Source organism: Hipposideros armiger, unplaced genomic scaffold (genome assembly GCF_001890085.2).
Source record: "Hipposideros armiger isolate ML-2016 unplaced genomic scaffold, ASM189008v1 scaffold_767, whole genome shotgun sequence".
In the NCBI taxonomy this organism is placed as follows: Eukaryota; Metazoa; Chordata; class Mammalia; order Chiroptera; family Hipposideridae; genus Hipposideros; species Hipposideros armiger.
In genome coordinates, this window is record NW_017732117.1 from 467936 (window position 1) to 480014 (window position 12079).

At 44.4% G+C, this 12079-nt stretch overlaps 1 protein-coding gene across 4 annotated transcripts in view; it reads left to right on the forward strand.

Annotated features, from left to right (window-relative positions):
* The window catches only part of NTM (neurotrimin), a 452901-nt gene that overhangs the window by 245281 nt on the left and 195541 nt on the right, over nt 1-12079 (forward strand). The gene's annotated exons all lie outside the window — the stretch shown is intronic.

Sequence of the window (12079 nt, forward strand, 5' to 3'; positions counted from 1 at the left end):
TCTGGTACCTGCTCTTTGCAGCCTCCAAAGCACCTCATGCTCCCTTCCTTAAGAGTTTTCCCTTTTAATCAGCACAATGTTTGTGAGAACTGCAAATAGGACTGTCTTAGTGCCAGAGCCCAAAGCAGGCCCTGAGATGCGAATTTGTGTGAAAGTGACTTATTAAGGAGGTGCTCCCTAGGGGAACGGCAGAAGAAGTGGGCGATGCAGGACCCGGAGGCTCCATTTCAGGCAAATAGCCATGAGGGTGGCTTTGGCCTGCCTGCAGTGAGACCCACGCAGGTACAGAGAGTGGGCTTCCATGTTCCCACACAGTCAGGCTGTGGCCCGCTGCCCTTGGGGGACACTCCTGGTTTTCTGCGAGTGGGCAAAGGGGCTCCTGCAGCCTAAAGACAGTCCTCCAAAGAGAGTGGCAGTTAGAAGCAGAAGCTCACAGGAACCTGGGGAGTGGCACAGAGATGATAAAAGGGACCTGGAACGGCCTTGACAACTACAGTGTCCTGCACAGGTGGGGATATGACTGCGGATCCAAGACCCAGGGACCCAGGCCCGGCTTCCGGCCTCCCTTCAGAGTGGGTTCTCTGGCTACTCGCACGTCCCTTATCTGTAGGCCTGGTCTAATGAAAAACCCCGGGAGCTTTTCCTCCAGGGCTTTTGCCAACAATTGAGGCAGAGCAATAGGTGCGTGCCTCCCTTAGGTAAACACACCTATGCAACTGTTTTCTAGATCTTTCCTTCTGGCCTACCACAGGTACTTTTAGGACTTTCCAGTCCTTAGTCCTCCAGACAGAAGCAGCTGGCTAGGAGTGTCAGTTGGCCTTCCTCTCCCTGCGTCATGGGCCCCTCCCTGCAGCTGCTCCCTGGAGCCAACTTCCATTTTATGATGGACAAGTTGAGGGAAGGTGAGAGGACACGGAAGCCGTTCAGTAGCCGCCTTTAACAACCAACTGGTTTAACACATCTGGGTGCTCCTCTGAGATGGAGCTCTTCAAACAACTAGTTGTCACAGGGGACGGATGAATAAATCTGACAGAAAATATGCAAGCATTGAGGCCTTCCTCCTAGGGACTGAGGCAGGCCTCAGAGCTGAAGGCATTTCCTTCCACTGGGAGCGTTCATCTTTCTGGGGGATACATCCTGGCCCCTAAGGTATCACATCCCACAGATTAACTATCTGGAGAGGTCCAATTACCTCTACTGCACTTAATTATTCTTCCATTTCCTTGTCAAAGTGAGCGCTGTTTTTCTAGACCCTGGGGACCCTTTCTCCTCATGGGGTCAGCAGAGGATGCACAAACGGAGGGGGAGCCTTGCAGCTGCTCCAGTGTGCATGCATCTCTCTGCATCAGTTCTGTTCTCCTGTCACTTTGTCTCCACCTCTCAGGTGGTAGAAATGGCACTTTGTAACTGGGCAGCTGCTCTCCTGGGAGGAAGCCAGCCTGCTTCTCATTGTCCCTAACTTCCACCTGGGCCCCCGGGCAATCATTTTAGACACAGTGGCACCACCAAGAGGTGAAATAACGTGTGACTAAGGTCATAGTGAGAAAACGGAGAAAGCCTCCGCCAACCCAGGAGCCCTCTTTGTCATTTTGGAATTCTAGCTACATCAACCTTTTCTTCCTTCTGGGTTACTCTGGAGTTTCATGTAGCAGACTGTCTCCTCCTAGGAAAGAAAATAAAACAAACAAACAAACAAACAAAAAACAGGTATATGACCTTGAGCTGGATGGCTTTCATTTGACCTCTCCCTCCCCCAATACAGGGCCATACTTGTGCACAGTCTCTGGGGTGAGAACCAGGTAGAAAAGCAGCCTGTCTGCTGACTGATGAGAAGAGCCTGGGTGTCTGGCTTCGCACTCGCTGTCTGGAAGTGAAACATCCACTGCAATTGGTCTAGGTTATGGTTTTGGTCTCCTAAGCCATGTGGTTCTCCCCGTACTGGTGGTGTTTAAGTCTTAAACATAGGCAGTCCTTTAGAGATGATAGGAGGGACCCAGGCCTGGGGGATGAATTTAAAGTGTTTCTCAACAAGGAATTGGAGTTGGAACTAGCCCCAGACATGGGGCCCGGAGTGACATACATGCTGGTTTCACTTGAGGCTAACGCCTACGCACAAGGCTACATTTTTGCCAGCCATTTGTGGCCCTAGCTCGGGAGCAGCAGGGTACTTCCAGACCCCTTTCCAGCATGGCACGATATACCTAATATGTACCATCCATCCCAGTTTGCCTGAGTGAGTCCTGGTTTTCCAAGTGTAATTGTACAAAGTGTCTGGATTGGACAACCATGAGTGTCCCCCCTACGAGTGTCCTGCCGGTTTGGGTCTAACTTTTCCAGGATGAAGCCGCATTTCAGGTATGGCCTTTACATGGTCCAGCTGGTGAGGATAGGATCCTCAGGACACAAGAAAAGAAGAAAAAGGGATTGGAGACAGTTTCATTTGCTGGAATCTCATTTTTTTCTTCCCAGCCCCATCCCTGCCAGGGAGGGTCATCCCCTGGAGAAGAAGGAGAAAAGCTTTTGTGCCTTTATAACTGTCCATTATTATTTATTTATTTATTTTTAAGATTTTTATTGGGGAATTGGGGGGGTGGGAACAGTGCTGGGGAATTGGGGGAAAGGGAACAGACAAGTTGCTGTCGTTTTGTTCTTCAGTCTAGTTGTGGAGGATGTTGCTTCACTGGCCCAAGTTGGCACCATCATTGCGCTCTTCCCGGGCGAGGCAGATCAGTCGCCGGCTTCTGGACGGCCGCTCATTGCGGCTGCTGGCCGCTCACGCTGGCTGCTGGCTACACACGGTAGCCCATGGCAATCCACTGCCACAGGGGCTGCAGCCTATGCCTTCGCTGGTGACTCACGGTAGCCCCAGCTCCAGGTTGAGCTGTTGTTCAGCATCTTAGCTGTGGAGGACAGTGTCACTGGCCCTCATATGTGGGATCCGAACCGGGGCGCTCTGGCGTCCCAAGCCAGCTCTTAACCATCGCGCCACTCGGCCGGCCCCTGTCCGTCATTTTTTAAGGTAGTCATTGCAAAGTTCTTCATTTTGGTTCTCTGGTTCTTCTTGTCTTCAGGATAAAGTGAAACATCTTTTACGTGGCCTATTGCACCACCTAAAATTGTCAAGGTTCCTGCAGGGAAAAGATGGCATGTTGAAGAGTATAATGGCATGGAAAGTATAATAAAGCAGATTATTAAAGTATAATAAAGTAAATTATAAATTATAATAAAGTAAATTAAAGTATAATAAATGAATAAAGAATAATAAAGAGGAGAGTATAATAAAGGTGCAGTCAAAGTGCAGAAAAACCACAGGGGATAGTCATGACCTGGGGCTAGTACAGGAGGGCATGGTTACCACCTCTAGGCCTGAAGAGATAAAAGGAGGAAGTCACAGCTCCCACTAGAGAGAGAGGGCCACCAGCCAAGAGCTGTGATCTTTGATGGAGGGATATAGACAACCTGTGGCAGCCCCTATCTTACCTCGTCTACCCCATCTCCTGCTACTGCTTCCCTTCCTTTCAGCTGGACCCAACGGGAAGCTAGAGAACTGGGGACCCTGTTGATGGGGTCCATACTGCTCAGTCTGTAGTGGATCAAGAGGACACAGAAATAGCAGTGGATTCCCTCACTGGTCTCCTCTCTTGTAACTTTTCTCATCTACCAAAGCCTGATACTCCTCACAGACCAAATTTCCATCTTTCCACAAACATGACAGTATTTTTTCACAGCTCCATTGCGCTTTGCTTGTGCTCTACCCTCTGCCTGAAATACCATACCCTGTCCTCTTCTGTTTAGCAAACTGCTTCCAACTTCAACGGCCACCTTAATTCTCACAAGATCCAAATTGCCCTGAAAGTAACCCATAGTCCTTGGAATAGAAAAGCACATATTATATACTTCCTGTCCTGCCAGAGCTCTACCTGTCACAAGAAGACATAGCATGAACAGACTGCTATAAGTACACGCCAGGATGAAAGTATGCCGGAGAACATTCTTGGGGGGTTAAAAATGTTTGCAGAGGAAAGGTAGTTGAGATACAAAATAATATTTAAAATTAGCCTTGATTGGGAAATAGGCACTTGTCTAACAAATAATAAGGAAAGGCATTCCAAATAAAGGAAACCACTGAATCCTAAAAGTGAGCAGAGTGCTCAGGTCACTGTAAGCTGAGGTCACAGTTCAGTGTGCCAGGTACACATCATGCCTGAAGCAGTGTGGGCTGGGAGGTGAGATGGGCTATGTAAGAGATCATTTCTGGAGCTCAAAGTCAAACAGCAGATGAAGTCCAAGGTGAATTTTCACTAACCGTCTCTCAGCACATCTGGGCTGTCTCCCCTAGGAAATGTTAGTCTCCACGAAGGGGTTCAAGAGAACTTTATCTGTGTTTAAACAGTTTTGAATATGTTAGGAAAAGAAATGGACAGAAAAGCCTCCATGAGTTTTTGTTTCTTTGTTTGTTCTGTTCCTTTGTGGTTTTCAGTTTTATACCCCACATATGAGTGAAGTCATATGGTTCTTGACTTCTTTTGTCTGACTTATTTTGCTTAGCGTGATAATCTCAAGGTCCATCCCTGTAGTTGCAAATGGCAGCATTTCATCTTTTCTTATGGCCAAGTATAGAGATAGTGTACTATGAAAATATACACTTGAAACTTGAATATAATTTTACTATCCATTGTCATACCAATAAATTTAATAAAATAAATACGTAATTTTAAAGAAAGAAAGAAAGGAAGGAAGGAAGAAAGGAAAGAAAGAAAGAAAGAAAGAAAGAAAGAAAGAAAGAAAGAAAGAAAGAAAGAAAGAAAGAAAGAAAGAAAGAAAAGAAAAGAAAGAAAGCCTCCAGGTAGCCTGGCCCTGGCCACCTAGGGGGAAAAGGCTCTATTGATTTTATCTGTGGCCATATGCTATATCAAGAGGCTGCATTGCCCAGATATCTTGAGTTTAGAATCTTTCCTTGTCACATGGATGTAACAAACAGTTACTGAATAAATAAATGGTTTTTGGGAGCTATGGCATACTCACGTGATATGACCTATTCAGCAGTACTAAGCCTCCTTCAGCATTTGAATTAGTATTGGGTTTTTGTCACCAGGACAAATCCAAATACTGTCATTCATTTTAGCAAAGTCATGGCCCACCTAACTCAGCAGAGTTTGTTTTGCGATTCTGCTACTTTATTTGACTCAGACAAGAAGGATAGATGGATAGGTTCACTTATCAAGAACCCTTCTGGGTAACTATTGTATTGTTCTGTACACCTGAAACTAACAATAAAAAATATAAATTTAAAAAAAAAAAGAACCCGTCTCAGAGGTCCACAAAACCAAGCCTTCTTGATTTACCCCACATTAAAGACATGAAGGGGATGGCCTCCGGTGTTCGGATTCCCACAAAGAGTAAGGGGAGGTGCACGTACTTTGTGTTTGTAAATTTGGGTTGGTGGAACATATGAAGTAGATATCCTCACAGCCTGAACCTTCACTGGATACGGGCTCTGTGGTCTTTTACTTCTCAGAAATTTGTGAAAGGTGGGAGATCTTAATCAAACATTAATTAGATACTTATTGAGTGCTTACTTTGTATTCACTGCTTTGTTGCATAGGGGCATCTATGGAAAATAAGGCATGACCGTTGCCTTTCAAAAACTTACCATCTAGACAGTGATCTTATATCACATATACATATATGATGAGAAAGCAGTATGTATAATAGATTGTAGAATCCTATTATTTGCTGGGTGTCTACTACATACCAAGCAATGCATTTACATGCAATGGTTGCGTTGAATCTTCTCATTCACCCCAGGCAGGAGGAAAGTTGCATCCATTGAAGATGAGGGAAATGAAACTCAGTGAGGTCAGAGGACTTGTTGAGAGGCAACAAGAAGAGATCTGGGACTTTGATTCCAGCATTCTGACTTCAGAACCTGTTCTCTCTCCCCTTCCACGCCCTCCCTTAGACTACAGCTACCTGCCAGCCATGTGGGCTCACAGTACAGTATGTGCACAGCTGTGCTTTTCCCCTAGTCTCTTCATTTCTATCAGAAGAGTTCCTTCTGCTTCTACCCAGGCAGGATCAGCCTTGTCAGTATTTTCATAACTAAGAAAAATCATAGCATACATGTTTTTAATGTAAAGCAAAAACGGTAGTTGTTGATAGATGCAAGGCCCATGTGAACAGAGTGTATGTACAATGTTTTTCTTTCTGTATGACCCAAAAGAAAAACAAAAACAAAAAGAACAATTTTATAAATACTGACATGAGTTTAGATTCCAGTAGGGTCAAAATTAGCACCCCCACTAGTGAAGGCTTCCCTTACAATAAAGACCTAAAGTGCAGTGATGTCTGAATTTTCAGCAGGTTGACGAGGAAGCAACCTGGTTTGCCCATTTGTTGATTTCCCCCAGAAGCAGATCTGGAAGATGCACCTGCCAACTCCATGGAGCCGGTGTCAGTATTTCTGAGCCATCCGCTTTGTAATGCATCTCTGCAAAGCTTGAGGGGAGGGGCTGGGCACAAGCCAAATGCTCACTCAGAGGAGCCAAACTTTGGGGCAGCTGGAGCATTTCTGTGTGATAAGATGAGATTGTGACCAGGTGCTGTGAAGGGTGGAAGCACTCATTTCACTGTAGTCTCAAGCGTTGCTCGAGACGTGTTGCTTTTCAAAAGCAGTTAAAGAGCCATTTGATAGAAGGAATGGTTGGATTACCCACTGCCTGCATCCATTATAGTACTCAGATCTTCAGGCAGGTGTGTTTAACAAAGGCCAAGCCTGGATTTTTCCCTCTTTCTTCAATAACCCTTCTGCTTATTTCAACACACTTTCTCTGCCTTTAGAAGATTCCAAGCTCTATTTTTCTTTTTTCTTTCAATTTCTACACACTCATTCAATACCTCTCTCTCTCTCTCTCTCTCTCTCTCTCTCTCTCTCTCTCTAATCCAAAGTATCTTGAGTCCATGCTTTCATGGTTTTATCTCTGCAGCATTCATCCTGGGCTTTCTCCATCATTTTTTGCTATCATTCTATATATAAATGCAGCAAGTATAATAAAGCCAGTATTCATCAGCAAGCGATTAAGGACATAGAGGGCTATAGGATTTCCCAATGAATTTAGTTTTTTTTAAATGTGTTATTAATTTTTCAATTGCAGTTGACACGCAATATTATATTAGTTTCACGTATACAACTTAGTGATTAGACATTCCGTTTTCATGAAATATGTTTTCCTTCCCTTTACATTCAGTCTGTGTGTGTCTTTCAGTCTGAAGTGAGTGTCTTGTAGGTAGCATATGTAAGGGTTTGTTTTATCTATTCAGCCACCTTATGTTTTTGATCGGAGCATTTAATCCATTTAAATTTAAAGTACTTGTTGATAGACATGTAGTCGTTATTAACATTTTATTATTCATATTTTTATCTTTTTCTTCTTCTTCTTGAAGAAGTCCCTTGACCATTCCTTGTAATACTGGTTTGGTGGTGATGAACTCCTTTAGTTTTTTCTTGTCTGGGAAGATCTTTATCTATCCTTCGATTCTAAACGATAGCTTTTCTGGGCAGAGTGATCTTGATTGTAGGCCCTTGCTTTTTATCATTTTGACTATTTTGTGCCAGAGAAGGCTGCGTTTTTAGAGTACTCGCGCAATCGGTGCAGCTGCTGACACTTGCAGATGTGACGGCTTTCTCTACCATGTGCTGTGCTCAGGTGCGAGATCCAGGATGGCATGCGTGGCTGGTCCTCTCTGGTCAACTACACATGAGCCTTTTCATCACCGAAGAAAGTGCATTGACAACCTCTGCAGGCTGGCCATCTTTGATAATCTGTGTTCAAATACACTAGGCCTATCCTCTGTAAGAAAAAACATCTCCAAGAAAAGGTGCAGAGTGCAGACAGACACATAGGCTGAGAAGAGCACCGTGGTTCAGCAGTAAAATGATATCAAGGGTCCATCCAAGGCTTCTGTCTGTCTGTCTGGATTCTGCCAGTATGTTGCGTAAGTCAGGCCATGGGCTGTCCATGGGGGTGGCACACAAGAGGGGAAGGCCTGGTGGGAGGTGAAGGCCACTCACACAATCACTGAAGATTGATGGCCACTGGCTGGAGGGCTGGAGTATGGAAATAATGGAGAGCACCTCTGAGGCTGGAGGAGAGGAAGCTTTCAGAGTTGAGAGATGTTTGAAGTTTGGGGAGTGGGAGTTCCAGGTCTTGATCCAGAAGCCCTAGGTGTGCAAAGGCTGTTCCTCTGTTCTTTGCATGTGCGGCAGGATGGGCAGAGGGGATGCTCAGAGTGGGAGCTTACTATATCTCAAGATTGGGCAGTTCTGAAAAGGTGAGAGAGTTTCAAAGGTAGGGCAGGTCACGTCCAATCCTTTCTGTCTCTCCATTTCTCTTCCTGGCTGCCTCATGCTGGCTGACTTGTGAATAGTTTCCCAAAGACAATTGGCCATCCTCAGCTACACTCCCCTGGGTCAGTCAGGGAGAGGTGAGTTTGAAACTTTCTTTATTCCCAGTAAATCACCTCCCCGAGGAAGATGGAAACACCATGGTTTGATTTAGGAGTAATTTTGTAGAACTATGTTAAGGGCCGTCTCTGTAAAAAAGCCAGCCTTGTTGACTGAGTTTCCACCCAAACCTTCTACTGACTCACCCACCAACCAAAGCATTCACTCTGGATGAGAGAGCAATTATGCTCGCTTTTTCTTTTTCTTTTTTAAACCAGGGAGAATTGTATCCTCTGCATTGTCGTGGAGACTCGATAAATGAGACAGATAGATGGGGGCAGGTATAAGGAGGTGACAGGAGCTGGCCGCCGAGTTCCCTTTGTGATCCATCTCTGCAGAAGCCAGCATTAATGCCGTAGAGACTCAGCAAGACTGATCTCCAGCAGTGACAGCTTGGACATCTAAACATGACCTTGGATGTGCCCAAACCACAGCTGAAGCTATGCCAACTTTTCAGTGTAGTATATCACAGGGGCTCCATAACCGTGCTGAAAATTGGCTGTGTTGGGAGCGTCAGTGTATCTGCAAATGGACATCTTTGGCCCTGTAAGTGCGGTGCAGTGTGATGAGACTGCTTCCATTTCAGCCCATTTCCAATAATTAGACACTCACAAGGAAGCCCAGGACAGTCCTCCTGCACTTAGGAAGAGGCTGTGAGATGTCCCCATTGTGGGCATCAAAAGTAATGATTCAAGCTGTTTAGAGGTTGTTGATCAGCGTTTCCTGCTCCGTGGCCATTCACCTGGTATCTGGTCAAATTTCAGCTGTTGGAGGAAAACATAACTAGGGCTCTGCTCCTGGCTTCCCAGCACATATTGGTTACCATACAGCTCTCTTCCTGTGAAGCAATGGGAAACGGTTTCACACAAGTCGTTTCCTAGTGCCCACTCACTCCACTGCTATTGTTTCACCAGAAACCATATCTCTAAATTAATGGTTTTCAAAGTTGTGGTCTCCAGACCAGGTAGTGGCCCAGCAATCTGTAGTTATCGGGGCTTGCTGGTGATTCTGATGCACATTGAATTTAAGTGTTATAGAAACTTTTGGGAAGTCCGATCAGGACATTCAAGAACACTGAATTTGAGGAAAAGAACAAAACAACAGAAACCTGGGTCTGAATCTTGGTTCCGAAGCTTCATATTGGTGTGCTCTTAATCAATTTGAATATTTCTTGGCCTCAGTTAACCCAGCTGTAATTTAGCAATGATAAGGGAACCAACCAAGTTTTTGAGATCATAAGCTAGTGTATATAATAGGCTTGCTCAGTACCAAGCATGTAGTAATACATGTTCAATAGACATTATCCATGAGTATGAATTTCACCACTTTGTCTGCTTGGATCTATGCAAAATTTGAGTAGGAACTGCCGTTAAGGTCATTAATACAAATAACCTCCCAGGTACGTTACTAACAAAGCAAGCTGCAAAGTGTGTTGTTCTTAAGGGATTTCAAATCACTGTAGTTCAAAACCCACATTTCAGGGGAGGCAGCTTGAAAGCAGAGCATCGGTCTGCAAGGAACATATGGGTAGGGGCAGCATCAAGTGCTTCCTCCATCATCTGTGCTCTCTCCTCTCAGTCACTCTCGGAGTAAATTCTAGGTGTTGTTATCAAAGGCAAAATGAAATCTTGGAGTGCATTCCAGACCAGTCCAAACTTCATGTGCATCTGGTTACCTAGACATCTTATTAAAATGCAGATTTCAGTTCATTACATCTGTGATGGGGCCTGAGATTCTGCGTTTCTAACAAGGCCCCCATTCATGCTGATCTGCTGGGTTTTATACTACACTTTCATACAGTGAGGTGCTTGCTCAGTGCTTCTCAAACCCTAACATGCGTACAATTCACCTGTAGATTTATGCTACTTACAGAATGGTCTAGGGGCCATCAGCATGTGTATCACCTGGAGGATTATTAAAAATTCAGACTTTCAGGCATCGCCTCTGACCTACCAATTCAGAATGTGCATTTTGGTAAGATCCCAAGGAGATTCATATGCATGGTAAAGTATGAGACCCATTCAGAATGTGTGTTTATTTACACAGGGCCCTGTATTCAAAAGGACCCTGCTCTTGGCTAAATGCTCTGCTGTCATCATCTTGAAATTGTTGATAATTCTTGACCAGAGGGCTTCACATTTTCATTTTGCACCAAGCCCCTCAAATTATGTAGCTGATCCTGGATACACTGCTCTGTACCACGATTTTTCAAACTTTGGTGTATGTATGACTTAACTGGGATATTATTAGAAATTCATATTTCTGGGGTCCCAACGATTCTGAATCAGTAGGACAAAAGAATCTGTAAGAAACCCCCCATGGGGTTCTGATGCAAGTAGTGCATGCCCACTTCCAGCAATGTCCTCCTGATCATTCCCTAGTTATGCCTTCTACCATGGCCATCCTGTGTTGCTCAGAAAACAGAATAAGCAGCATAGAACTTGCTGGACACCAGAGCCAAACGCATTTCTGGTTGAGCAGTTTTCTCCATAGGAGCTCTCAGCAAGGCGTCCCACCTGCGCCTGAGTGGCCCTGCAATGATCGTGTGACATTTACACAAGTACAAGCGGAAAGGATGCACAGTACAGGATGTCTCATCTCGAGAGCGACCGCCTAGGGAAGCTGGTGTGCTCAGCGGCAGTTCTCAGGTTTTTTATGGTCACAGACCATTTTGAGAATTCAGCGGAAGCAATCATGCCTCTCCACTGAAAAATTCACTTTTGCACGCAGGACCAGGATTTAGACAACCTGCCTGAGAGGTCTGACTTCACTTCCTAGTTCTCTAACCTGGGGCAAGTCGCCAGACCATTCCAAACCCGAGAGTCCTGATCTTTAAAGTAGAGAATGGGTAAGATCATCGTGTGACAGATTTGTTGCAAAAATCAAATGAGACAGTGTGGATGTAAAAGTACTTTTTAAACTGCAAAAGAATATATAAAATTGAGGCATCATTATACATACTGTGCTACATTGCTATTTCCAGCTTTATAGTTAGGATTGCGACACTCTGTTGTGAATTTAGCCTAAGGCCATAGAACATCCTTGGTGCAGCGAGAGAGGGAAATGAATGCAGACAGAGATATGATGAGGAATTGGCTAGAGTAACTGGGAAATATGAAAGTGTAGGAAAAGAGAAGGGAGCTTCTACAATTTGGGGACTCCAGATGCAAAACTAAAAAGAAAGAATGTCTATTTTTGCATGTGCAAACAATTCTGAGATTTTTGGAAAATGCTTTTAGTCTAGCAATAATTGAACTTTTCTCGCCTTGGATATAATGAAGATAAGTAGCAATGGTGGTGGTCCATATTTTGGTTTTACTTCAGAAGGCTTCTGTCAGAATTTGTTATTCTGAGATGAGAAGAAGAACATTTAGTAGTTAAAGTGTTTAGTAGTTAAAATCTCTGGTGTAGCACATATATTCTGTGTGACTTGGGAAAATACTGAGTTTCTCTGTTCTTCAATTCCTTTTACCAGTGGAACCTTCCTCATAGGGTTCTTGTAAGTATTGGGTGGCTTAATATACCCAAAATACCTAGAAAGTAATGTGAGGGATTATCATCATCCACATTATGGAA